Here is a 25,328-nt window from a genome sequence, read left to right as displayed (position 1 = left end):
ACAGTCAAAAACCAGGTGGTCAAAAATTGAAAAATCAGGGCAGACTTGATGGTCAGAACCGTCCTCTAACACACACAGCCGCATTTCCCAAATCAATGAACCTCTCTCCAGTCCACAGAGCTGAGTGAGTACTAGGCCTCAGAGACTTCGCCATCATTGTGGTTTCTCTTTAAAGTTGATAAGCTTCAAAGGCCATTCACTTTCAGGAAAAATTATCAACCATCAATCCCCAAACATTGCAAATCATCCAATTTTTTTTAACTCCCTCCCTCACTGTAAACCGTCATCTACATCATCAATAATCACTCACAATCACCCAACATATCACCACTCATTAGTGTAGTAGTTAGTAGTTACCTCTTCCAATCCAAGCACGGTGTCTGATACAAAATATCATCCCCTAGTTGATAATAGCAACACATTGGAATTTGGCATTGGTACTGGCAGTCTTTTAATCAATGATCTTCTGGGGCAGCCCTGCTAGATGATGTTAAAAAAAGGATGGGCTGTGGCATGTAATGGATCCAGGCATTGTCTTCAATGTCCTGAAGGGAATGTGGAGCCTTCTTCACTGCACAGGAATCAAACTCCAACGCAGCCATTTATGTGACTAAACATTGGTGGGGCAGCATAAATCTGAGACGAACAATGTTCCACTAGCAATTGTTTTTGGAAAGAAAAAAGTGAAATGAGAAATAATTAAAAGATTTTATGGTGGCAATGGCATACTCAGTCCAGAAAGTAGAGTTTATCCTCAAACTCAGGCAGTTCACCCAGAAGTTGGTTAGCATACACACTTGATTCTGATCAATCATCCTCTTCCTCCTCCTGTGGTATTTTGGGAGCAGTATTATCAGGTGGTATAAAATTATGGTTCATCTTCCCACGTTTTGAGGTGAGAGACTGGTCCTTCTCACTGCAACAACTGCACCAGCAGCAAAGAGAACACTTTCAGCAGACAAGCTGGCTATAGGACAAGCCAGATACTTTATTGCCAGCCTGCTGAGCTCTGGCCATTTGCACGTCTTCCCAAACCAATACACCAATGGGTTTTGATCCATATATATCTCTTTTGGGTCATCCAGATACTCCTGGAACATCATTTAAAGTGTCATTAGTGCTGCCACTTGCTCAACCTTTTTTTCTTTCGCCTCTGCACTGGTCTTGAGACCTGCCACTTGAAACCCAGCCAATGCAGAGGTTGGGTCTGATTATTCTGATACTGTTGTTGCCGGTGTTCTTGTTGCTGGTATTGGCTGCTGTGAGACAAGACTAGCCTCTCTGGAAGTTGAAGGTGGCACCCAAGAACTGCGGAGTGGGACTCTGAACTCCAGCCATTCTTCTTCCAGTTCTCTAGCTTACTCAATAATCCACTTTTTGTATTGTGAAACATCCCCTTCAGAAAAAGGAATGAAAGTGGGAAGACTTTTTTGTATCATGGATCTAGTAAGGTGGCAAAGATGTATACTTTGGATAAGATAATGTCATTTTGCATCATTTAATTACAAGCCAAGTGAAGGATTAAGCTCTCAACTAAGGCATAAGCTTCTGGTTTTTCGTTCACACCTCCAAGTGTGAACCTTTCAGAGACCTCCTTTAGCTGTTCCTGTAGCAGATGCAACAACATGATAGCATGGTCCATTGTACTGTCCGCCTTGCTTACTTCCTGCGTAAAAAACTCAAAAGGGAGGAGCATCAGCGTCAGGAATTTGACTAGGCCCCATTTATCCGTCTTTCCCAATTGCATCCCCTCCTCTTAGAATGACATAGTCATTGACCTGTCTGAACTGCTCAGACATTGCAACATATAATAGGTTAAGTTCCAACGTGTTGGCAACCTATGTATTAGAGCTTTAGCTAGTACTCAGTTACCATGTTGGATAATCCACAGCTGCTTCCGAGCTTTAAAAGAATGGCTGAAATGAGTACAGATTTGTCTGCAGAGAATCAGTATGTCTGACTATTTCTTCTTTTTTGAGAACGTCTTGTACCAGTGCGTCAAACATAGGTCCCAGAAATAGCCACCGTCTGCCATGCCCTTGACTATGCTGCTGCCATTGTCCATGGCAATAGATCCAATTCAAAGATCACTGGTTTGCATTCATTCGGAAACCTACATTTGTCCAAGATGTTTGCACCTGTATGTGATTTCTCCATAGGGAACATGAGAACTGTTGCATGCTGCCAAACGCTCTTTAAAATTTCTTCAGGACCAAGACCTGTAGATAGCTTTTTCTTTACCCCCAGAAAAGAGATCCAGTGTACAGTGCTGCACATGTAATCAGTAGCCTCACAACTGGCCCACATGTCTGACATCAGGTGGATAGTGTAGACAACGCTTTGCTGCAAAGCTTATCCAACCAATTGCAGCACATCGTGATGCAGCACTGGAACAGCAACTCTGTCAAAAAAGGTCCGACTTGGAACCTTCCATTTTGGGAAGATGGCTGCCACAAACTCTAAGAAACCCACTCCTTGCACATATGAAAGCGGGAGGAGGACAAGTGCTAACATTTGTGACAGCTTCCCATTGTAAAAATGTGCCATTGGGTGGTTGGGGTCATAGGTCCCCTCCTGCCTCAACATGCCCGTAATAGTAGCCTGGATTTTCTTCTTTTGTGGGGCCACTGACACAGGCAACTTTTGAGATGTTGGTGGTGGTAGACTAAATGTGTTTCATGCTGCAAGCACCATTGTCTCCATCTGACTCTGAGTCTTCCTGTGCCATTGTGAGGTAACTGAGGCAGGTGATTCTGAAAACACTGCTGGGGACAGGGCTGCTATGCGTGAGGATATCACCCTCTTCTTCCTCACCTTCTACTTGATGTGACCAGTTGTAGCTGATGTTTCGTGGCTCTCCTTACCTTCACTACAGAACCACGTTCAGCAATTTTCAAGGTGCTTCTTCCATGGGATAGCATGATGCTTTTCATATGGGTCATTTGGCCTCCAGTACCATAACGTGAACCAGGCTTACCTTATTGAACACTTGTTTGGCAAATGGAGCACATTGCAATCTTCTCCTCCTGTTTGCTAATCATAAAAAAGTTCCAAATAGGGGAGAAGTGCTTTCTTACTGGGCCACTGCCAATGCCTGAAGAAGAACTAGAGGTTTGTGGGTGTGTTGATTACCTCTCTGCAGTGCATACTCCTACTAAGGTAGGGCTCTGCTGGGTCCATTCAAATATGGAAGTTGACAGGGCTACCTGTGCCACATTTCTCGGAGCAGGTTGGATAGTAATGTCAGACTTCTATGTGCCACCTTACACAATGACTCGCTCACCATCATCTCCTCCTAATCATCTTCCCCTTCTATGATTTTAAGACTTTCTGGAACTTTTCTTTTCCCTTGCCTCTCCTGTTGTCTCCTGGACTCTGCCGGGGTCCACTCCATGTCCTCTTCTTTTATCTTGCTGGAGATCTGGGAGTGTCAGAGTCACCAGATCCTCGGGGTCTGCGCACGTTCCCAACATGTCCACCACTGAACAGCTCCAAGGCTCTGATAGTTAAATCACAGAGGCTAAGAGAGTTCAAGAGGTGGAAGAGGGGATTAGGAAGGGAACAGCTGGGAAGGAGACCTGTAGTAAGAAAAAAGATTAAAACACACAATATCAAAAATTACATCTCATGAAATCAATACTAGACTATGACTCTAAGCCTTGTCATACTGAAAACATGAACAACCTAAGAATTAGGCTTAAAATGACTAAGTTTCAGGATGGCCGGATACCTGTAAGGGAATCAAGATGGATTAACTGAAATTTTCAAATTTTAGTACTTTCCTTTACATGAGAATCAGGAAAACATTCTGAATAAGTTCTAAACCAGTTGTATGAATCCTTTTTTGAGAATGCATATTAGGACCATACAATATTACGTTTAGAAACTCTGGCCTTTTGTGTTTTCTTGAAATGTTTCAACACAAATTGCACACTTTGCAGATTTTTATATATATAGTAAACACCATGGAAGGATTGTGCACCAATGAATAAATAACACAATATGAATTCAAGAAATAAATCACACAACTTGCCAACTCGAATACTACCAAAAAAATGTCTTAGAATGGTGGCATCTAATGAACAACATGAATTAAGCTTGAGGAGTGAATCGTTCGTCTGGCCGATTCGAGTGCCACCATGTAAAATGTCAAGAAATGGTAGCATGCAATGAATAACAAGGTTAAATCACTGTTAAACGAATCACGCGTCTTGCCGATTCGTAAGCCACCATGTAAACGTCAAGAAATGGTAGCGCGTAATAAATAACAAGTTTAAATCACCATGAAACGAATTGCGCGTCTTGCCAATCCGTAAGCCACCATGTAAATGTCAAGAAATGGTAGCGCGTAATGAATAACAAGTTTAAATCACCATGAAACGAATCACACGTCTTGCCGATTTGTAAGCCACCATGTAAATGTCAGGAAATGGTAGCGCGTGATGTATAACAAGTTTAAATCACCATGAAACGAATCGCACATCTTGCCGATTCGCAAGCCACCATGTAAATGTCAAGAAATGGTAGCGCGTGATGAATAAAAAGTTTAAATCACCATGAAACGAATCTCGCTTCTTGACGATTCGCAAGCCACCATGTAAATGTCAAGAAATGGTAACGCGTGATGAATAACAAGTTTAAATCACCATGAAACGAATTGTGCGTCTTGCCGATTCGCAAGCCACCATGTAAATGTCAAGAAATGGGAGTGCGTGATGAATAACAAGTTTAAATCACCATGAAATGAATCGCGCGTCTTGCCAATTCGCAAGCCACCATGTAAATGTCAAGAAATGGTAGCGCGTAATGAATAACAAGTTTAAATCACCATGAAACGAATCGCGCGTCTTGCCGATTCGTAAGCCAACATGTTAATGTCACGAACACTCAAGCGCACATTTCACACGCGCAAAGTAATCTGTTAATCAATAAAAGAATTAGGCCCAAGAATATGAGAGTTCTCAATAACAGTGTCGGGGGGCCAGCCCAACCACCGTCTTACCACCCGGAACAAGGATCACCAATGAAGAATGAAGGGCAAAGGCCTGGAAGATCAAATAGGCCACCAGGACAGGAGCTCAGGAAGTAGCTGCTGCTCTGCACCAGGACCTCTGAATAGTGAGCACTTGGAGTTGGGCTGGCTCCCTTTTATAGAGTCTTGGCCCAGCCCACAACCACACCCAGGCATGCTGCAGGGAAAGTCTCTGGAAGGCCCTGGAAAGGGACCACACTCTAGCACACTCTGAAAGCCTGCAGCAATACATTGCAAATGAACAGTGTTTGTAAGCAAATTAAAAATAAGTCTTCAGGATTGAACTCTGCAATGCAAAAGGTTAAACAACAACATATCAGCACAATGCATAAATAAAGTTGTTTTTAGAGTGCTGGGTTTTTGCATTCTAGTCGCCAATAGAGCGCGCACTGCCCTGGTATTGACAGTACTTCCCTCTCCCAGACGCGCTCTAGGGCCTGGTTTGCCTGGATTAAGACGATGAAAGCGTCTCACAAGTACTGGACCATGAACAACAGATACGGAAACCCATGAGTTACTTTCAAGACCATAACCTTTCCATGAGATTAAGTACCATAGATTACGCCCTCTCAGTTTAGAATCCAACACTTTCTTAACTTTGTATTCTTCTTCCCCCTGAACTAGAACAGGAGCTGGATGAGGGTGGACCTTTTGGACTGCTTTTTTCAAGAGGGAAGTGTGGAACACTGGATGAATCCGTAAGGATCTGGGCAATTGTAGTTTATAGGTCACCGGATTGATTTCCTGTAGGACAGTGTAAGGACCTATGAATTTGGGGTTAAACATGTGCTTCTTCTTGAAGTCTATATGTTTTGTGGAAAGCCACACTTTGTCACCTGGTTGATATTGCGGTCCCTCGCAATGTTTCTTGTCATAATGCCTTTTGTATTTTTGTTTGGCTTTTTCTAAATGCTGTTGAATCAGTTTCTGGTTTTGATGCAAATGCTGAATGGTTTCTGACACAGATGGAGTAAGAGAACTTTCTTGAGGAATTGTGATGGGAAAGGTGTCAGGATGATAGCCAAATAAACCAAAAAAGGGTGTAACGCCAATAGAAGTGTGGAATGAGTTATTGTAGGCTAACTCAGCTAACCAGAGCAGAGATGTCCAAGAATGAAGTGCCTTTTCAGCATAGGCACATAGGTATTGTTTCAAAGTCTGATTTAGTCTATCCAGTTGACCATCTGTTTGAGGATGGTGACTAGTAGATAGTGTAAATGTCACTTGGAGTGTTTTACACCATGTCTTCCAGAAATTGGAGGCAAATTGCGATCCCCGATCGGAGAGGATAACTTTTGGCAGTCCATGATAACGAACACTCTGTTCAGTAAAATAGTTGCCAGTTCACTAGAAGTGGCAATTTCTTACAGGCAATGAAATGTCCATATTTCGTGAGACTATCTACTACCACCAGAATTACTGAATGCTGTTGAACCAGTGGCAGACCGGTAATAAAGTCTAAAGAAATGTGCTCCCATGGACGACTTGGGGTTGGAAGTGGATGTAACAACCTTTTTGGTTTTGAATGACTTGTTTTAGTTCGAGCACAGACTTCGCAGTTGTTTACCATTGCTTTTACATCTTTTGTTAGGGTAGGCCACCAACAATAGCGTTGGATCAGTTCAAGAATTTTAGGAGTACCTGGGTGACCTGCCTTAGGTATAACATGCAACCAATGAAACACTATCTTGCGAAGTTTGGTAGTGGGTACGAACAAACGAGCGTCATGAAAGGGTAGTCCTTGCTTGATTGACCTTTTTGGGTCTGCTTGGGTCCATGTTTGCCATTTCTCAACTGTGAAAGAGTTGCAAATTTCTTCAAAGAAATCTTCAGTTTTTATGATACATAGAACCTTGTCAGGAGCAATGATAGCTCTGGAGGCTTGAAATGCAGGCAACGTGGTAGACTCTTGGCGGGACAAGGCGTCAGCTTTGCGATTATCTTTACCAGGCCGGAAGGTTACTACAAAATCAAATTTGGCAAAAAACAGCATCCAGCGTAATTGCTGAGGGGTCAAAAGTCTGGCGGAACTCATGAATTGAAGATTACGATGATCAGTATATACTGTGACAGTGTATTTGGTACCCAACAAATGATGTCTCCATTCTTTAAAGGCGTCACGAATCGCCAGAAGCTCTTTTTCAGCAATGACATAGTTCTGTTCGGCTTCGTTCAACTTCCGAGACATATAAGCTGCAGGATGAAGTTGACCACTGTATTTATTTCGTTGCGATAAGACGGCTCCTATTGCTACATCTGAAGCATCTGCTTCCACTATGAAAGGTCGATTCGCATCAGAGTGAGTCAAGACTGGGGCAGTGGAGAAAGCTTCCTTCAAAGTCGAGAAGGCTTGTTCAGCTTCTGGGGACCATACAAACTTTTCTTTCTTTCTTAATAGCTTAGTGATTGGAGCCACTGTCTGGGAGAAATGATTTATGAACCTCTGGTAAAAAATTTCAAACCCCAGGAAACATTGTACATCACGAACAGTCTTTGGAGTGGGCCAATCAGATACGGCTTTTACTTTCTTTTCTGCCATCACCATACCTTGAGGGGTAAGAATAAGCCCTAAAAACTCAACTGTGGTAACATGAAACTCACACTTGGTTAGTTTGCAATATAAATGGTGCTTTCGAAGGGCTGCAAGAATTTTCTTGACATGTTGGACATGTTGTTTTCATTGTCAGAGTAGATCAAAATGTCATCGATGTAGACTATGGCAAATATGTTGAGGTACTCTCTTAGAACGTCATTCAAGAAAAATTGAAATGCTGCTGGAGCATTACACAGACCAAAAGGCATGACTGTGTATTCAAAAAGGCCATATCTTGAACGCTGTTTTCCATTCGTCACTCTCTCTCATTCTGACCAAATGATAAGCACCTCAAAGGTCAAGCTTCGTGTAGATTTTTGCTCTCTTTACTTGTTCCAATAAGACCGGAATTAGGGGTAAAGGATATTTATTCTTGATGGTGACTTTGTTCAATCCCCTATAGTTGATACAAGTTCGAAGTTCTCCATTAGCTTCTGGAACAAAAAACAAAGGCTAAGCTGCAGGAGACTTAGAGGGGTGAATGAAACCATTCTCCAAAAATTGATCTAGGTATTTTCGTAAATGTTGATTTTCATGTTCTGACAGGGCATACACATGACAGTTGGGAAGTATCGCACCTGGGGCTAGATCAATTTGACAGTCATACGATCTATGAGGAGGTAGGGTCTCTGCTCCTTTCTCATCAAATACATCTTTGTAAGATGAATACTGTTTGGGCAGCTGAATTTCTTTCTCCACGGCAGTAGCTATGTAAGAGTTGCAGACTTTTGGTACTTGAATCTTTTGGAGACATTGTTCTTTACACAGTGCAGATGAGAACACGATTTTTCGTTCTGCCCAATTGATCTCTGGATTGTGATGAGTTAACCATGGCAAGCCAAGGATTATCCCATATTGGGGATCATGGATCACGTCAAAGATGATTTTCTCTTTATGTTTCTTTCTTTGATACTTATCTTCACAAATCAACTACAAGGGGATAGTCTGAAGAGTTACTGGACCTCCAGTCAAGAGTTTTCCATCGACTGCCTGGATGATTTCTGGGGTCTTCTTTTCAATACATGGGATCCCCCATGCACGAACCATTTGGGCGTCAACAAAGTTCCCAGTAGCCCCAGAATCGACTAGAGCCTTTTTGAAATAGATCTTTTTCTTCACCTGAACTCTTATTTCCAGTTTAAGATGTCTAGATTGTGAAGGGTCCACGGTGACACCCAAGAGCAACCCTTCTCTGCATCTCGGGTGTTTTAGTTTTCCAACTCGATTGGTGCATTGGCTGCAACCTTGTCCATTTTTTCTGCATAGGTCCTTTTCATCTTTGGTCAAAGGTCTTCTGATGGTTCCAATTTCCATCGGTTCCGGCGTTCTTTCTTTCGAAGTTCTTGAGTCTCTGTTATCATGAACACGCCATGAATATTTTTCAGTCTTTTTGCGCGTTCCTTTACGTTCTGTTAAACGATGATCAAGACTCAAGACAATGTATATTAATTCTTGACAGTCTGTAGGTTGTGGGTCGATTTGCGCTAAGATATCTTTTAGCTCCTCTTTGAGTCCCTTGTAAAACAAGACCGCTTGTTTTTCTTCAGGCCAGGATGTCTCGGCAACCAGCCGGTTAAAGTTGGCTAAATACGACACTAGGTCCTGATTCCCTTGGCGTAAATCTAATAATTCACGATCTGCTGACTGTGTTACAGTTCTACGATCAAAAACTCTCTCAAACTCACGAACAAAATTTCTCCAGTTGTGCAACAAGGGACTATCTTTACGCACAAGAGGAATTGCCCAGGTAGCTGCATCCCCAGATAGATATGATAACAAGAAAGCTACTTTGGACTGGGCATCGGGGAAAGTATGTGCTCTGCAGGTGAAATGTAGTTCCACTTGAACCAGGAAAGAGTGCGCTTTCAAAGGGTCACCTGAGAAACGTTCTGGGGGAGCTAAAGGAATTGTGGAAGGAACATTGAGGGAAATGCTTGTCGGATTACTTCCAGAAGTCTGAGAAGAAGTACCTGGCCAAGACACACCTGTGGGACTTTGTTCCTTCTTCTCTACCTTATTTTGTAACTGACTCACTCTCTCAGCTAGGCTAGTTGTCAATTCTTTGGATGATACCACCTCTGCCTGGAGCTGGGTGATAGCCTTGACTAACTCGTCCACCCTGGCCATGCTGAGAACATACACAAACCAGCAGGATAATAATTTGTGGGCTCACTATTCTGTCAGAGTCACCAGATCCTCAGGGTCTACGCACGTTCCCAACACGTCCACCACTGAACAGCTCCAAGACTCTGATAGTTAAATCACAGAGGCTAAGAGAGTTCAAGAGGGGAAGAGGGGATTAGGAAGGGTACAGCTGGGAAGGAGACCTATAGTAAGAAAAAAGATGAAAACACACAATATCAAAAATTACATCTCATGAAATCAATACTAGGCTATGGGGGTCATTCCGAACCGGGCGGAAACCTCCAAAAGACCGCACCGCGGTCAAATGACCGCGGGGGTCATTACAACTTTCAAAAGATCGCCCGCCGGCCCAGCGGGAAAGCCCCTGCAAAGATGAAGCCGGCTCCGAATGGAGCCGGCGGATTTGCAGGGGTGCGACGGGTGCAGTGGCACCTGTCGCAATTTTCAGTGTCTGCAAAGCAGACACTGAAAATCTTTGTGGGGCCCTGTTAGGGGGCCCCTGCACTGCCCATGCCAGTGGCATGGGTGGTGCAGGGGCCCCCAGGGGCCCCACGACACCCATTCCCGCCAGCCTCTTCCAGGCTGGCGGGAAGGAGGTCGGAATCCCCATGGTGGCGCTGCAAGCAGCGCCGCCATGGAGGATTCCCTGGGCCAGGGGAAAACCGGCGGGAAACCGCTGGTTCCCCTTTTCTGACCACAGCTTTACCACCGCGGTCAGAACGGCCCGGGAAGCACCGCCAGCCTGTTGGTGGTGCTTCCTCTGCCCTCCACCCTGGCGGTTTGAAACCGCCAGGGTCGGAATGAGGGCCTATGACTCTAAGCCTTGTCATACTGAAAACATGAACAACCTAAGAATTAGGCTTAAAATTACTAAGTTTCAAGATGACCGGATACCTGTAAGGGAATCAAGATGGATTAAATGAAATTTTCAAATTTGAGTACTTTCCTTTACATGAGAATCAGGAAAACATTCTGAATAAGTTCTAAACCAGTCGTATGAATCCTTTTTTGAGAATGCATATTAGGACCATACAATAATACGTTTAGAAACTCAGGCCTTTTGTGTTTTCTTGAAATGTTTCGACACAAATTGCACACTTTGCAGATTTGTATATATATAGTAAACACCATGGAAGGATTGTGCACCAATGAATAACACAATATGAATTCAAGAAATAAATCACACAACTTGCCAACTCGAATACTACCAAACAAATGTCTTAGAATGGTGGCATATAATGAACAACATGAATTAACCTTGAGGAGAGAATCGTGCTTCTTGCTGATTCGAGTGCCACCCTGTAAAATGTCAAGAAATGGTAGCATGCAATGAATAACAAGGTTAAATCACCATTAAACGAATTGCGCGTCTTGACGATTTGTAAGCCACCATGTAAATGTAAAAAAATGGTAGCGCATAATGAATACATCACCATGAAATGAATCGCGTGTCTTGCCAATTCGTAAGCCACCATGTAAATGTCAAGAAATGGTAGCGCGTAATGAATAACAAGTTTAAATCACCATGAAACGAATCACGCGTCTTGCCGATTCGTAAGCCACCATGTAAATGTCAAGAAATGGTAGCGCGTAATGAATAACAAGTTTAAATCACCATGAAACGAATCGCACGTCTTGCCGATTCGCAAGCCACCATGTAAATGTCAAGAAATGGTAGCGCATAATGAATAACAAGTTTAAATCACCATGAAACGAATCGCACGTCTTGCCGATTCGCAAGCCACCATGTAAATGTCAAGAAATGGTAGCGCATAATGAATAACAAGTTTAAATCACCATGAAATGAATTGCGCCTCTTGCCGATTCGTAAGCCAACATGTAAATGTCACAAACACTCAAGCGCACATTTCACACGCGCAAAGTAATCTGTTAATCAATAAAAGAATTAGGCCCAAGAATATGAGAGTTCTCGATAACAGTGTCGGAGGGCCAGCCCAACCACCGTCTTACCGCCCAGAACAAGGATCACCAATGAAGAATGAAGGGCAGAGGCCTGGAAGATCAAATAGGCCACCGGGACAGGAGCTCACGAAGTAGCTGCTGCTCTGCACCGGGACCTCTGAATAGTGAGCACTTGGAGTTGGGCTGGCTCCCTTTTATAGAGTCTTGGCCCAGCCCACAACCACACCCAGGCATGCTGCAAGGAACGTCTCTGGAAGGCCCTGGAAAGGGACCACACCCTAACACACTCTGAAAGCCTGCAGCAATACATTGCAAATGAACAGTGTTTATAAGCATATTAAAAATAAGTCTTCAGGATTGAACTCTGCAATGCAAAAGGTTAAACAACAACATATCAGCACAATGCATAAATGACGTTGTTTTTAGAGTGCTGGGTTTTTGCATTCTAGTCGCCAATAGAGCGCGCACTGCCCTGGTGTTGACAGGGAGCCATTAATTCTAAAAGAGGAGGTCCTTGCTCAGCAGGAAGCTCAATCTCCTGTTCTGCTCCAACTTCGGAAACATCTACTATTGCTGGCTGCAGCTGCTGTCCACTTTGCTCTTTTTTAAAATGAAATGATTGGGTACTACTTTGCAAAAGGGACTGATCTAATCCAATGTCACTGCTTGTCAGCTTTGCCATGATTGCTGTTGCTGTCTCGCTGACAGACATGGTCTTGAGCTTAGGTTGCAGTAGAGCTGTTGTTGTGGGAATGCTGCTGCCAAGTTTCTCCCTGGAGGCCAGTATGGCAGGCAAATATCTCCTGCAAAAGGTTGCAGTCGGCATGCTACTGATGGAAATCTGCTTCTTCTCACTGACCTCTTTCTTGGGAGCAACTTTCTTTGGGGAGATATTAAAGCTCTCAGTTGCAGTGGCACTAAGCTGCTCAAGCGGACGAGAATGGATGACTGAAATAACTGTATAGGCCTTCTCTTTGAAGGACTGAGGGTGATGTGATATTTATTCTCTTGTGCACTTAAAAGCAACCAAGCAAGAAAGCATGTAGATAGTGAAACATGGAATTGTTGCAGGTTGAAATGGTGCAGATAAATGCAATATCAATGCGGCTGGTTACTTATGTAATAAATACCAATTTAATCAAACATTGTAAAGTCAGGCAGCACAACATGCAGATATAACTCTTTGCTTATCTTTATCTGTTTTAAAGGAGACATCTGTGGTAGTCAAAGAGAGGTACATGGGTATACACAGAATAATCTTTAAAACCCTAAGGCATCAAGGTGGGCCAGGGGAAATGGAATAATCATTAAAAAATGAAATATGCTGCTGATGTGTCTGCAGTGCACCACAGCCCGGGTGTCCAAGAGGACATAGAATTATTATATACCTAAAGAAACTGAATGCTATAGCACAGCTGTAAGCCTTTGGTGGATGGATGGACGGTGGAATAGATGGACAGATGGATGGATGGATGGATCAAGAGAAAATGTAGAATTAAATAAAATGAAATTCAAAATTAAGTTGTTTTAACTAAGGTGAACATTAAAATAAACAAGAAATTAGAAAAAAAATAAAATGAAAACTAAAATTAAAAAATTGGAATAAAAATAAAAATAAAAAACCAAATCACAATAAAATAATAAAGTAAAATAAAATAGAAAACATTAAATAAAATAAAACATTAAAATGAAAAATATAATATAAGCCTATAAATAAACAAATGATCAATTATGGTTGATGTTTTTATGCAAGCCTTTGAGAAAGGCCCACTGGCTGCATGTACAAAATGGCTGCCAGCCACATGGTCAAACAACAACAAGGAGCAAGGAGGCATGGCAAAAAAAGAACACATGCAAGCCAATGGCAAAGGGACACTGGCTGGATGCAAAAAATGGCCGCCGGCCACATGGGTAAACAACAGCAAGGAGGCATGGAGAACAAAGAGCACATGCAAGCCTGTGGCAAAGACACACTGGCTGGATGCACAAAATGGCCACCAGTGACATAGACAGACAACAGCAAGGAGCAAGGAGAAATGGCAAACAAAGAACATATGAGCCAATGGCAAAGGGGCACTGGCTGGATGCACAAAATGGCCACCAGCCACATGGTCAAACAACAGCAAGGAGGCATGAAGAACAAAGACCACATGCAAGCCTGTGACAAAGACACACTGGCTGGATGCACAAAATGGCTGCCAGCCACATGGTCCAACAACAATTATAAGCAAGGAGGCACAGGGAGCAAAGAACACATGCATGTCTATGGCAAAGAGACACTAGCTGGATGTACAGAATGGCAATCAACCTCACAGTATAACAACAAGGAGCAAAGAGGCATGGGGAACAAAGAACACATGCAAGTCTATGGTAAAGCAACACTGGCTGGATGCACAAAATGGCTACCAGCCACATGGTCAAACAACAACAAGAAGGAGCAAGGAGGCACGGGGAACAAAGAACACATGCAAGACTATGGCAAATACACACTGTCTGGATGCACAAAATGGCTACCCGTCCCAGGGTCAAACAGAAACAAAGACAAAGGAGGCATTGTAAACAAAGAACACATGCAAGCCTAAGGCAAATCACCCTGGTTGGATGCACAAAATGGCCACCAGCCACATGATCAAACAACAACAACAAGGAGCAAGGAAGCATGGGGAACAAAAAACACATGCAAGCCAATTGCAAAGACACACTGGCTGGATGCACAAAATGGCAACTAGCCACATGGTTAAACAAGAACAACAAGGAACAAGGAGGCATGGGGAACAAAGAACACATACAAAGTCACACTGGCTGGATGCACAAAATGGTTGCCAGCCTGGAGTTTAAATATGGGTCTAGTCTATGGTAGCAAAAGCCAGTTGTTGGGAGGGATATCTTATTGACCCTAGAGGGAAGTGACAGATGATCCATGCCCTCATGAAGGCAGCCCCTAGCACCATATTTGGTCCGGCCCTGAGAAGTATTGCCTGAGGTTCACAGCTAACCAGAACCAGTCATACCAGCCATCTGTAGACTTTCTGAATCATCAAGTAAGGCACTGGATAATTGGCCCCCAGAGTGTCCAAGAAGGTACCATGGAGGAAACCTCAAGAAGGGTGAATCTAGTTCTCCTCAACAGAAGGGAAACCAAAAAGAAGTTTTTTAAAGGCTGCAAAAGAGTTTTCAGGTGGAGGAGTCCCAGTCATCCTCTGACCAGAAGAAGGGAAGTTTCTGTAGCGAGAGGCCCCAGGGGACCTTCCAGCCCAAATGCTATGAGTGCTACTAGCCAAGGCTCAAGAAAGGAGATGCCATCTGGCCCCGCAAAAAATAGCCTCCAACCTGGAATAGAGCAATTGTAGTGCTGGGGAGGAGGTAGCCACAGTTGATTTTGAAGGGAATGTAGATGTATCCCTAGTGTCCCTGGGTGGCAGACAGATGATGCCTACAGCCTACATACCGAACAACAAAAAAAGGTACAGGCAGTGGTTCGCCATCAGTGGCCATAAGGTGGACGCTCAGAGGGACACAGGAACAAGCTTGACTACTGTTAGGTTTCATCTGGTGTATTCAGCCGGACTACTGATAGGATTCATCTGGTGTATTCAGAGCAGGTTTCCCTAATGTAGTCCTCCAGGTTGTGACAGCTGACAACCTGGTGCTTTGGGTCCCATAGGGTGAGGTGGGGGAGGTGGTCTCAGGCACTCTGAAAGTAGATGTAAGTCTAGCAATTCATGCTGATTGCCTGTTAGGCAATGACCTAGAGCTCACTATCTGGAAGGAAGTGGAGCTCAGTTCTCATCCTGAGATGTTAGGATTACCTGAGGTGGTGTTTATGACCACATGATTGTTTGCAGCCCATAAGAGGAGTCAAACATGTTGAATGCCTGTGGCAATAGGCTGAGGCCAATGGTGCAACCTATGGTGATCACCACATTTATTGGGAGAATAGTTTCCTATACAGTGAGCCTAAGGTCTCTGAGCCTGGGTCAACCAGAGTGTTGGTGGTCCCCCATTGTCATAGGTACAACCTACTAGAGCTTATGCATAATAGACCCTTGGGAGGACATCTGGGGTGGGTTAGTACCTTTGACCCCTATAGTTACCCACTTCTATTGGCCTCAGAGGAGGACTGAAAGAGATGTGATTGTTAGGTCTTGTGTTACCTGCCAAGCCAGTGGTAAGTCAGAATAAGACATACATCCCAATCTTTGCTATTGGTGGGGCACCCCCTTGAGTGGGTGGGGATTGATATTATTGGGCCTCTGGACCCCAAGACAACCCTAGGCAACATTTTCACATTAGTGGATTATGCCCTCCAGTATCCTGAGGCCATCCCTGTGAGGTTGGTGAGTGTGGTGACAAGGACACCCATGAGGATCTTAACCCAAGTGGATTTCCACAAGGAGGTGGTGCCTGGCAGGGGCTCCAAATTTATTTCTGATTACATGAAGGCCATGTGAGAGGACTGTGTGTTAACGTACAAGTTCTGCACCCCATACCCTCTCCAAACAATTGAGTTTGTTGAAAAGGATCAACTAGACCCTGAAAGGTATGATTATGGGCTTACCAGAACCACCTATCAGGTGTAAGTGGGACATCTTGTTACCATGTCTGCTGTTCTCACAGGGAGGTGTCTCAGAAGGGAGTGGGCTTGAGCTTCTGTGTGGGCACCCAGTAACAGGACCTCTAAACTTTGTTAAGGAGGCATGGGAGAAAGCTCCAAAGAATCCATCACACCATGTAGTAAGCTACATCTTAGCCATAGGTCTTATATGTAGTGCTTCTAGGAAGGGGCCACTGAGAATGTAGAGGCAAGCCAGGAAGTGATGAAGCAGTAGTATGACAAGAAAACCTCTCTGGTAGAATGCCAACCTGGACAAAAAGTGTGGGTCATGAAGCCCTTAGTGCCCAAGCCTTATATGACCGGTGGAGAGAGCTGTATTAGATGAAAGACAAAAAGAGTGACCAAAAAGGTACTACATGTGAAGTGTCTCAAGCCATACTTTGAGAGGTCCGAGTTGACCATGCTCATGGTAACTGATGGTGAGTAGGAGGAAAGTGCACCCTTTCCAAGCTGATTATCTTCTATATTTAGGATGGGCTAGTGGAGGGAGTTTTTCTCTCCCGACACTGACAGCATACCCTTGATTAGCATATTGAACTTACATATATGTCCCAAGTATAGATACTAGAGTCTACACAGGGTAAGTGAGATAAATGTCACAAGTGGACTATAGCACTCATTGTGGCGGCTACCATAGTGGCAGTGTAAACATAACTGCATGTCTGTCACCAGTAAAATCGTTGCACAGGTTTAAACTGCAAATTCAACCTTTCAGACTAGCCCCTTTTGACAGGCCTATACCCTCTTTGTAAACATTAATAAGACACCGCTAAGTTGGCTTTGCATACCCAAAAGTCAGGGTACAAGACATTTAAAAGTAGGGCATGTAGAGGTTTAATGGTAAACATGTCCTTACACTGAAAAACGCTCAGAGCTATTTTCACTATAGCAGCTCTATAAGAAAGCATTGGGGTACAATATTAGATTTAATATTATCTATCTTTGCAGCTACAAACTTTATATTTGGACTTTTTAAAATACTTCTTACAATCCTAATTCATTGGTAAAGTTGGATGTATAATAAATATTTTAGAACAGGTACATTTAAAAAGTTACCTGTTGCCTGCAAGAAGCCTCAAGAAACCTTTTTGCGTGAGCTAGAAACCTTTTTGCCTGAGCTACTAAATGTCACCTATAACTTAATAGCCTGTGTACAGTGTAATAGCACAGAATGGAGTGGCGGACAGTGGAAGAGCATAGAGTGGAGTACAGTGGAGTTGCGTAGAATAGAATAGCATAGAGTGAAATAGTATAGAGTAGAATAGCATAGATTTGTGTGGCATAGAGTGGAGTGGTGTGAACTGAGGTAGTGCACAGTGGAGTGGGGTAGAGTGAAATAGCCTATAGTGGAGTGGCATCTAATGGACTAGAGTATAATGGAATGGCATAGAGTGGAGCTGTGTACGCTGGAGAGGCATAGAGTGGCATAGTGGAATAGCATTTCAATCATATGTTTTAAAGTGCACAGCTCAACCATAGGGTCTCAAGGTGCTGAGGAGTGTGTTCTCAGAGATCAGTTAAAGAGCCAGGTCTTGAGGTCCTTCGTGAACTGAGGCAGCGATGTCTGAGATGAAGGGGTAAGGTGTTCTACCGTTTTGCTGCCAGGTATGTGAAAGATCTTCCTCCAGCCAAGGACTTCTTTGTGTAGGGTACATTGGCGAGTGACTGCTGGGATGAATGGAGAGGTCTGAAAGGGGAGTACCAGGTGATGCATTGGTTGAGGTAGCTGGGCCCACCGTCATGGAGGGTTCTGTAGGTGTACACAATGCATAGAGTTGAGTGGTGCACAGTGGCGTGGAATAATACAGGGTACATTGCAGTGTCGTGCAATGAAGTGATGTCGAATGGAGTGGGATACACTGGAATTGGGTACAGTTTAATAGCATACTGTGGAGTGACATACAGTGGAGTGACATCCAATAGTATAGTGTAGAATGGAGTGGGGTAGAGTGGAGTGGCATACACTGAAGTGGCAGAGTGGAGTAGCATACAGTAGAGAGGCATACAGTGGTATACTATAGGATAGAGTGGCATACAGTGGAATGGTGTAGAGTATAATAGCATATACTGGAGTAGTATATAGTGGAGTTGGCATACAGTGGAATGGCATAGAGTAGAATAGCATATAGTACAGCAGTGTACAGTGTAGTGGTGTATAATGGAGTGGTGTACACTGGAGCACTGTAAAGTGGTGTGGGGTAGAGTGTAGCATACAGTGGAGAGTCGTACATTGGAGCGGGGTCCAATCGAACAGCATAGAATGAAGTAGAGTAGAGTGGAATGCCATACACATGAGAGGTGTAGAGTGGAGTAGCATAGAGTGGAGTGGCACACAGTGAACTAGCATAGAGTGGAGTGGCATACAGTGGAATGAGGTGGAGTGGAATAGCATATGCTGGAGTAGCATATAGCAGAGTAGTTTACACTGAACCATAGAGTGGAATTGCAAACAGTGTGGCAACATAGAGTGCAATGGTGTCGAGTGGAGCTGTGTGCAGTGAGAACGCATATAGTGGAGTGGTGTAGAGTACAGTGTTGTACAGTGGAGTGGCGTAAAGTATAATAGTGTATTATGAAGCAGCATACAGTGAGTGGCGTAAAATGGAGTGGTGTAGCCTGGAGTGGCATATAGTGGCATGGGGCAGAATGTAATAGCATACAGTGGAGCGGTGTACATTGGAGTAGGGGCAAATCGAATAGCATAGATTAAAGTGGTGTAGAGTGGAGTACCATGACCTGGAGTAGAGTAGAGTGGAGTAGCATACAGTGGAGTGGCATATAGTGTAATAGCATACACTGAAGTGTTGTAGAGCGGTGGGGTATACAGTGGGATAAAGTAGAGTAGAGTGGTATACAGTAGTACAGCGTAGAGTGTAATAGTGTATGGTGCAGAAGCATTCAGTGGAAGGGCAAAGAGTGAAGTGAAATAGACTGAAGTAGATTACAGCAGTTTTGAGTAATGTGTAATAGCATAGAATGCAGTGACGTAGATTGGGGTCTCGTACAGTGCAGTGGAGTGGAGTGGCATCGAGTGAAATAGCATACAACGTGGGATAGGCATATAGTGGAGTGGCTACAGTGGCTTGGCATGCGGATGTATGTGAAACTTAGGAGCAATGTAGATTATGATGTGCAGAGTAACATAGAACAGTGAATTGCGCTGCCTTGAATTGCTCCAAATTTACCAGTCAGCGCAGGGCCATGCATGGTGCCCTTGCATTCCTTAATAAATCTGACATAAGTATTGCATTGCCCTTGTGACACCATGAGTGATGCAAGGGAACAACAATCTAAAAATACAGCTAGGCCTTGGTTATATTTTGTTTCATGGTATACTGTTATAACTTTGCAGTATACCATGGTACATGGTGAGGACAAGCCAGAATATACGGTGGTGACAGATGTCACTAGGTTTAAATACCGTATAACTTAAAAAACGCTTGCCCTACTTAACTGCAGTACCCAAATAGCATCACCTCTTCACCATAATGTATAATCCTGCCAAATGTCATGTAAATCCATTCAGCTGTTTTCACGCTATGTCAAATAAAATAGTCAATGGAAAATGCATTGGTGGAAAAACACATTTTGGGAACCCCTTTTATCTGTGCACCCCCTTATCGTTTCACCACAAAAATTTACAACATCTCAAAATGTAGAAAATGCTATAGGTATGGAAAGTTTTGTGGTAATTTGTCAAATGGGTGGAAAGTTATTTTGACAGGTAATATCCGAGGAGTTCCTATCATTGGGAATACTAACTATAATTATGAGTGGCATTTTGCCCTCTTGCCTTATATTTTTCCTGCTTCTTTTTGATGGCCTTAGGACTCTGAGTACTTTTCCACTGCTGACCAGTGCTAAAATGCATGTGTTTCCCCCCTAAACATGGTAACATTGGTGTATACACAAATGGCATATTTAATTTACTTGTAAATCCCTTTTAAAGTGGTATACCATATACCCAGGTCATGTAAATTAAATTCTTCTAGCGGGCCTGCAGCACTGATTGTGCCACCCAAAGAAGTAGCCTTTTAAGTAAGCCTCAGGCCTGCCACTCCAGAGCTTATGTGTGCAGTTTGACTGCCACTTTGACTTGGCATTTAAAACCCTTTTCAAAGCCTTAAACTCTCCTTTTATTACATATGTCACCCCTGAGGTAGGGCCTAGGAAACCCGTAGTGCAGAGTGTTATGTCACTAAAATGTAGGATGTTTACTTTTAAATTTTACATGAAAGCCCCCAAAATAAATTTTTCATTACTGTTATGCCTACTCCTCTCATAGGTTAACATTGGGAATTCCTTAATACACTTTAAAGCTGTAATTCCTGATTAGAAAGGAGTAAATATGTCATGTTTCATGTCTTTTGAATGATAAGGATAAATCCTCTTAACTGGTAAAGTTGAATTTAGCTTTACTTTTTTAGAAATGCCACTTTTAGAAAGTGAAAGGAAAAAAGAAACAGATGGGTGGACTGCTGAACAATGTAAATATACACCCCAGTCACAAAGATCTGGGTTTAATCCATTGTTTTTTACGCCCACCATGCCACCCCAGTATGGACCCAGCCACATGCAAATCAGTCTTGACCCTGATCCCCATGGGAATAGCCCAGCACAAACTGCCAAACCAGGTCCTTCCTGGACCAGAAACAAGCATCCTGGGACCAGTTTTGGGGTACCACCCCTCATTAACCAGGCTAGCTTTAATCCAGTGGCCCAGTGAGCACAGAACCACATCTGGGCATTTAGGGTGACAAAAGCAAAAACACCCGATGATGGACAGAATGCTAAACAATGTAAACATTCACACCCAGTCACAAAGATCTGGGTTTGTGGACATTTCTCTGCTCTTACAGCTCTGTGTGCCTGCAGCCTGTCTCCAATACACATTTGGGGTGGGTGACAGCTACACTTTGTGCATACCCTCTATACAGCTACTAACACAGGAAGGTTAGGATGCCTCTGTGTGCAACATCTGCATTCCTCTGCATTCTGATGGCTATTCCTGGGTCGGAAGGGTGAGAGGGGATGACACTTACACCTGAATATGCAGTGCTTGACTCCATACAAAGGGCTGATTAACCCCTACTGATAGTCTTGATCCAGGGCTGAGGAAAAAAGGATATTTGTGCACTTCAAAGATCCTTCTTTGAAGTCACTGCCACTTCAAAGGAATATTTCGGTACAAATACAGGGTCTCTGACCCCACCAAATCAGACACTTCTGGACCTACAAATGGACTCCATCAGAAGAACAACTGTGTTGCATCAAAGACTATCACTCTGTTGGACTGCTGACCTGGAAGGACTACTTTTCTGCTGTCCTGTCCTGCTTCACTCTTTCCTTATTAAGGGAGAGCTGGACTCTGCCTTGTACCCCAAAGTGATCTCCAAGGGCTAGTTGGCATGCCTGCTGTTGTTGGAGATTCATGGATATCAAAGTCTCTACCTCTGCTCCTGTGCCTGGTTCACTGGAATTGGACCCAGATACTTGCACCAGTGAAATTGACACATCTCCTGCCTGCTGGAAGTGGCAATTGACGCATCAATCCTGTTGCAGGAGTAAAACCACTGCATCACATTTGGGACCCAAGCAGCATCTTTGGATCCACCACTTCGAGCGATGCATCCCCTGCCCGCTGGAAGCGGTACCACTGAAAACATTGCATCACTGCTACCGATGAAGGACTAACAATGGATCCCTTCGACAGTGCGAAGTAATCTGGTGCATCGGCTTCTGAAGCAATGCATAGTGGGTTGGATACTCATCTTCAGAAACCAGCGCTACAGCATCAAGGCATGGGAAAAATCAATGCATTCCTTGACTAGAGGAGTGACATTCCCTCATATATCAACACATTGCCCCCACTTCTCGTGCTTGCGACCAGGATCAAGGTACTCTATTCCCTGTGCTTGTGTGGCTCCTGTACCCAGCCCATACTCAATTGTGGATGGCTTGAACTGCTGACTTTGGCCCGGTCCAGTGCGACCTCAAGTAACCCCTAAAGTGCTATTTGCTTCTAAGCACTAGGGCTCTTTGTATTCTTTAAAAATTAATAACTCTACTTCTACTTGTTGGATTTTTGTCGCTTTGGTCTTGATTCATTTTTAAAATTATTGTCTAAGTTTCTAACCTGGTGTGGAGTCTTCTTGTGTGGTTTTCATAATGCCATTATGTGTCAGTGTTGCGCAAATACTTCACACATTGCCTGTTTAAATAAGCCTGACAGCTCTGTTCCAAGGTACCAGAGGATGAGCACAGGTTATCTTCTAGTGTGTATCTGACTTACCCTGACTAGATTGGTGGTCCCTACATGGACTGGGCACATAGCCCTGCCAACTAGAGACCCCATTTCTAACAGTTCTGTATTTGTTTATTAGTTTATATAACCATGTGACCATAAATGTGTCTTCTAGTTGTTCCTGTAGTAGTTCTGAAACTTTACATATGCAACCTAGTTTATTTTTTGTGTTTCTTTGCTACTTTCATGAGGACTGTGCTATCTATGATGCCCAGGGTGTATCAAACCCAATCATTGTTGTTGTAAAAATTAAGAGAATTATTTTTTTCCTAATGGCCACTTATCATGTCCTCCATATAGTAGTTTGAGTCGCTCACTGCTAGGCAATTTCTCATTTTCTTTCAAAAGAGTGCATAGGAAATATGTTTTTTGTTTGGCTTGTTGGGACACTTTTTTTTGTGAGCCACAGACATTGAAAGAAAACGTACCTAGATTGCAATGAATTCTATTCATTATGTATTTGTTTATAAGTTTCCACTAGTATGTCATCATAAATGGGTTTTTCAGTTGTTCATATAGTACATCTAAGATTTCACATATGCATTCTAGTTTATTTTTTCGGCTTCCTTGCTACTTTTAGTAGTATTGTGCTACAGGCTATCGCGAAGTTGAAAAGTTTATAACTTAACATGCACTTACTATGCTTACCTGCATTACCCCATAGAATCACACAAACATCCATTGAAAATGCATTAGATCTATCTATCTATCTACACTTACACACATATATATATATATGTATGTATGTGTGTGTATATATATAAATATATATACAAATGCTAGATAAACAGACATTTGAGGTGAGCAAATATAGTGTCACTGGTGTAGCAGAGTGCTCCCTACTGAAACTGCTCTCTGCCTAATTTTGAGAACTACCCAGAGTTGTAGCTTCTTTTTTGCATATATATATATATTTAAAAAAACAAAGTTTACAGGAACGGTATAGTTAGGTTTGAAATTTGCTCGTGAAAACTTTAGAAATTCAGCAGTTATATTTAGAGTTATTTCAAGTAACTATAACTTGTGCCCTAAGGTGGCTATACTGCCATGCACAGTTTTTTAATGAATAATTACAACAAATCTTACAGTGATATTAACAATGATGTTATAAAAGATGTCATGAGTGCTGTAATATCTAGGGTAATTAGCAGAGTATGGCAAGGGTGCGGGTTATAGGTACCTTAGGGCACAAATTATAGTTACTTGAAATAACTTTAACTATAACTGTTCATTTCTAAGGTTTTGTACAACTAAATTCAGAACATAACTATTACATCCCTGCAGCCTTTGTTTTTTAACTGAATTTCTATTTTTTTTAAAAAAATATTCTAACTATAACGTCCCTGTAGCCTTCGTTTTTTCAGTGAATTTCTATTTTTTTTAACATAAGGTAATTTTAATTACTATGCATTAATCAAAACCACCGGCATGCACAGCCTTCTGCCATGCATGGCAGGGGTTGACCACAGTGCCTGGCCATAAGCCAGACCCTGCAATCAACCCCCTATAACAACCTAACTCTGAGCCGATAAGGCCGAAGGGTCTGCCTATTTGGGAGTGAGAATAGGTGTGACAGGCTGTCTCTGGGTGTGAGACTTGGTGTGTGAGGGTCTGAGTGGTTCTGTGAGTGGATGTGTGATGGTTTGAGTGGGTTTGTGAGTGGATGGTTCCATGTCTGAGTGGGTCTCTTAGTGGGTATGTCAGCGTCTGAGTGGGTCTGTGAGTGTGTGCGTGAGGGTCTGAGTGGATCAGTGAGTGGGTGCATGAGTGTCTGAGTGGGTCTGTGAGGGTTCGAGTGGGTATGTGAGTGGGTGTGTGAGTGTCTGAGTGGGTTTGTGAGTGAGTGTGTGACGTTCTGAGTGGGTCTATGAGTGGGTGCTTGAGGGTCAGAGTGGGTCTCTGGGTGGCTGTGTGGTGGTCTGAATGGGTCTGTGAGTGGGTGCATTAGTGTCTGAGTTGGTCTGTGAGTGGGTGTGTCAGTGTTTGAGTGAGTCTTTGAGTGGGTCCATTAGAGTCTGTGTGGGTTTGTGAGTGATGCACCAGTGGTTGAGTGGGTCTGTAAGTGGGTGCAGAAGGGTCTGACTGGGGGAAAGAGACTGAATGAGAAAAATTGAGAAAGAGAGAGAATGAAATTGAGAGGGAGAAAGATAGAGTATTTTTAGGCTTTGATGAATGATATATGAGAATGAGATATTTCTGGACAAATTGAATAGAAACATGGATTTGTCAATAAAAAAGAGTGAGATCACCTTTCAGTATGAACCTTAAACTTTTGAAGTTTAAAAGAAATTAAAGAAGGAAAATGGCCATGGACACACCTGGAGTAGAATCCTCAACTTTCAGGGTGAGGGTCTGTGTCCTTAACCTTTAGGCTATAGGTGACTCCTTACTGTGATGCTTCCAGACATACCTGTTACAGTCAACCAATGCATGTGATTTGAAAGATACTTGAATGTTCCATTACTAGGAAGGTTTAACAGTCAAAACACTAGTAAATAAACGAACACACTGCAAAGCGATACTAGGATTTCAACCTTCAGCTTACTGAGTGACATCCCAAGACCTCAACCATTAGGACAGAAGTGACTCTGTTACACTCTGCATGCAAACGTAACTTTAACATTCGTACCAAACATCTTGCTAGTCTTACTCTTTGAAGTCATTGTATGGAGAGACTATTGCAATGACAATCTCTCTCTCTCTAAAAGAGAGAGAG

This window comes from Pleurodeles waltl, chromosome 1_1, assembly GCF_031143425.1.
Source record: "Pleurodeles waltl isolate 20211129_DDA chromosome 1_1, aPleWal1.hap1.20221129, whole genome shotgun sequence".
NCBI lineage: Eukaryota > Metazoa > Chordata > Amphibia > Caudata > Salamandridae > Pleurodeles > Pleurodeles waltl.
This window is presented reverse-complemented; position numbering follows the sequence as displayed.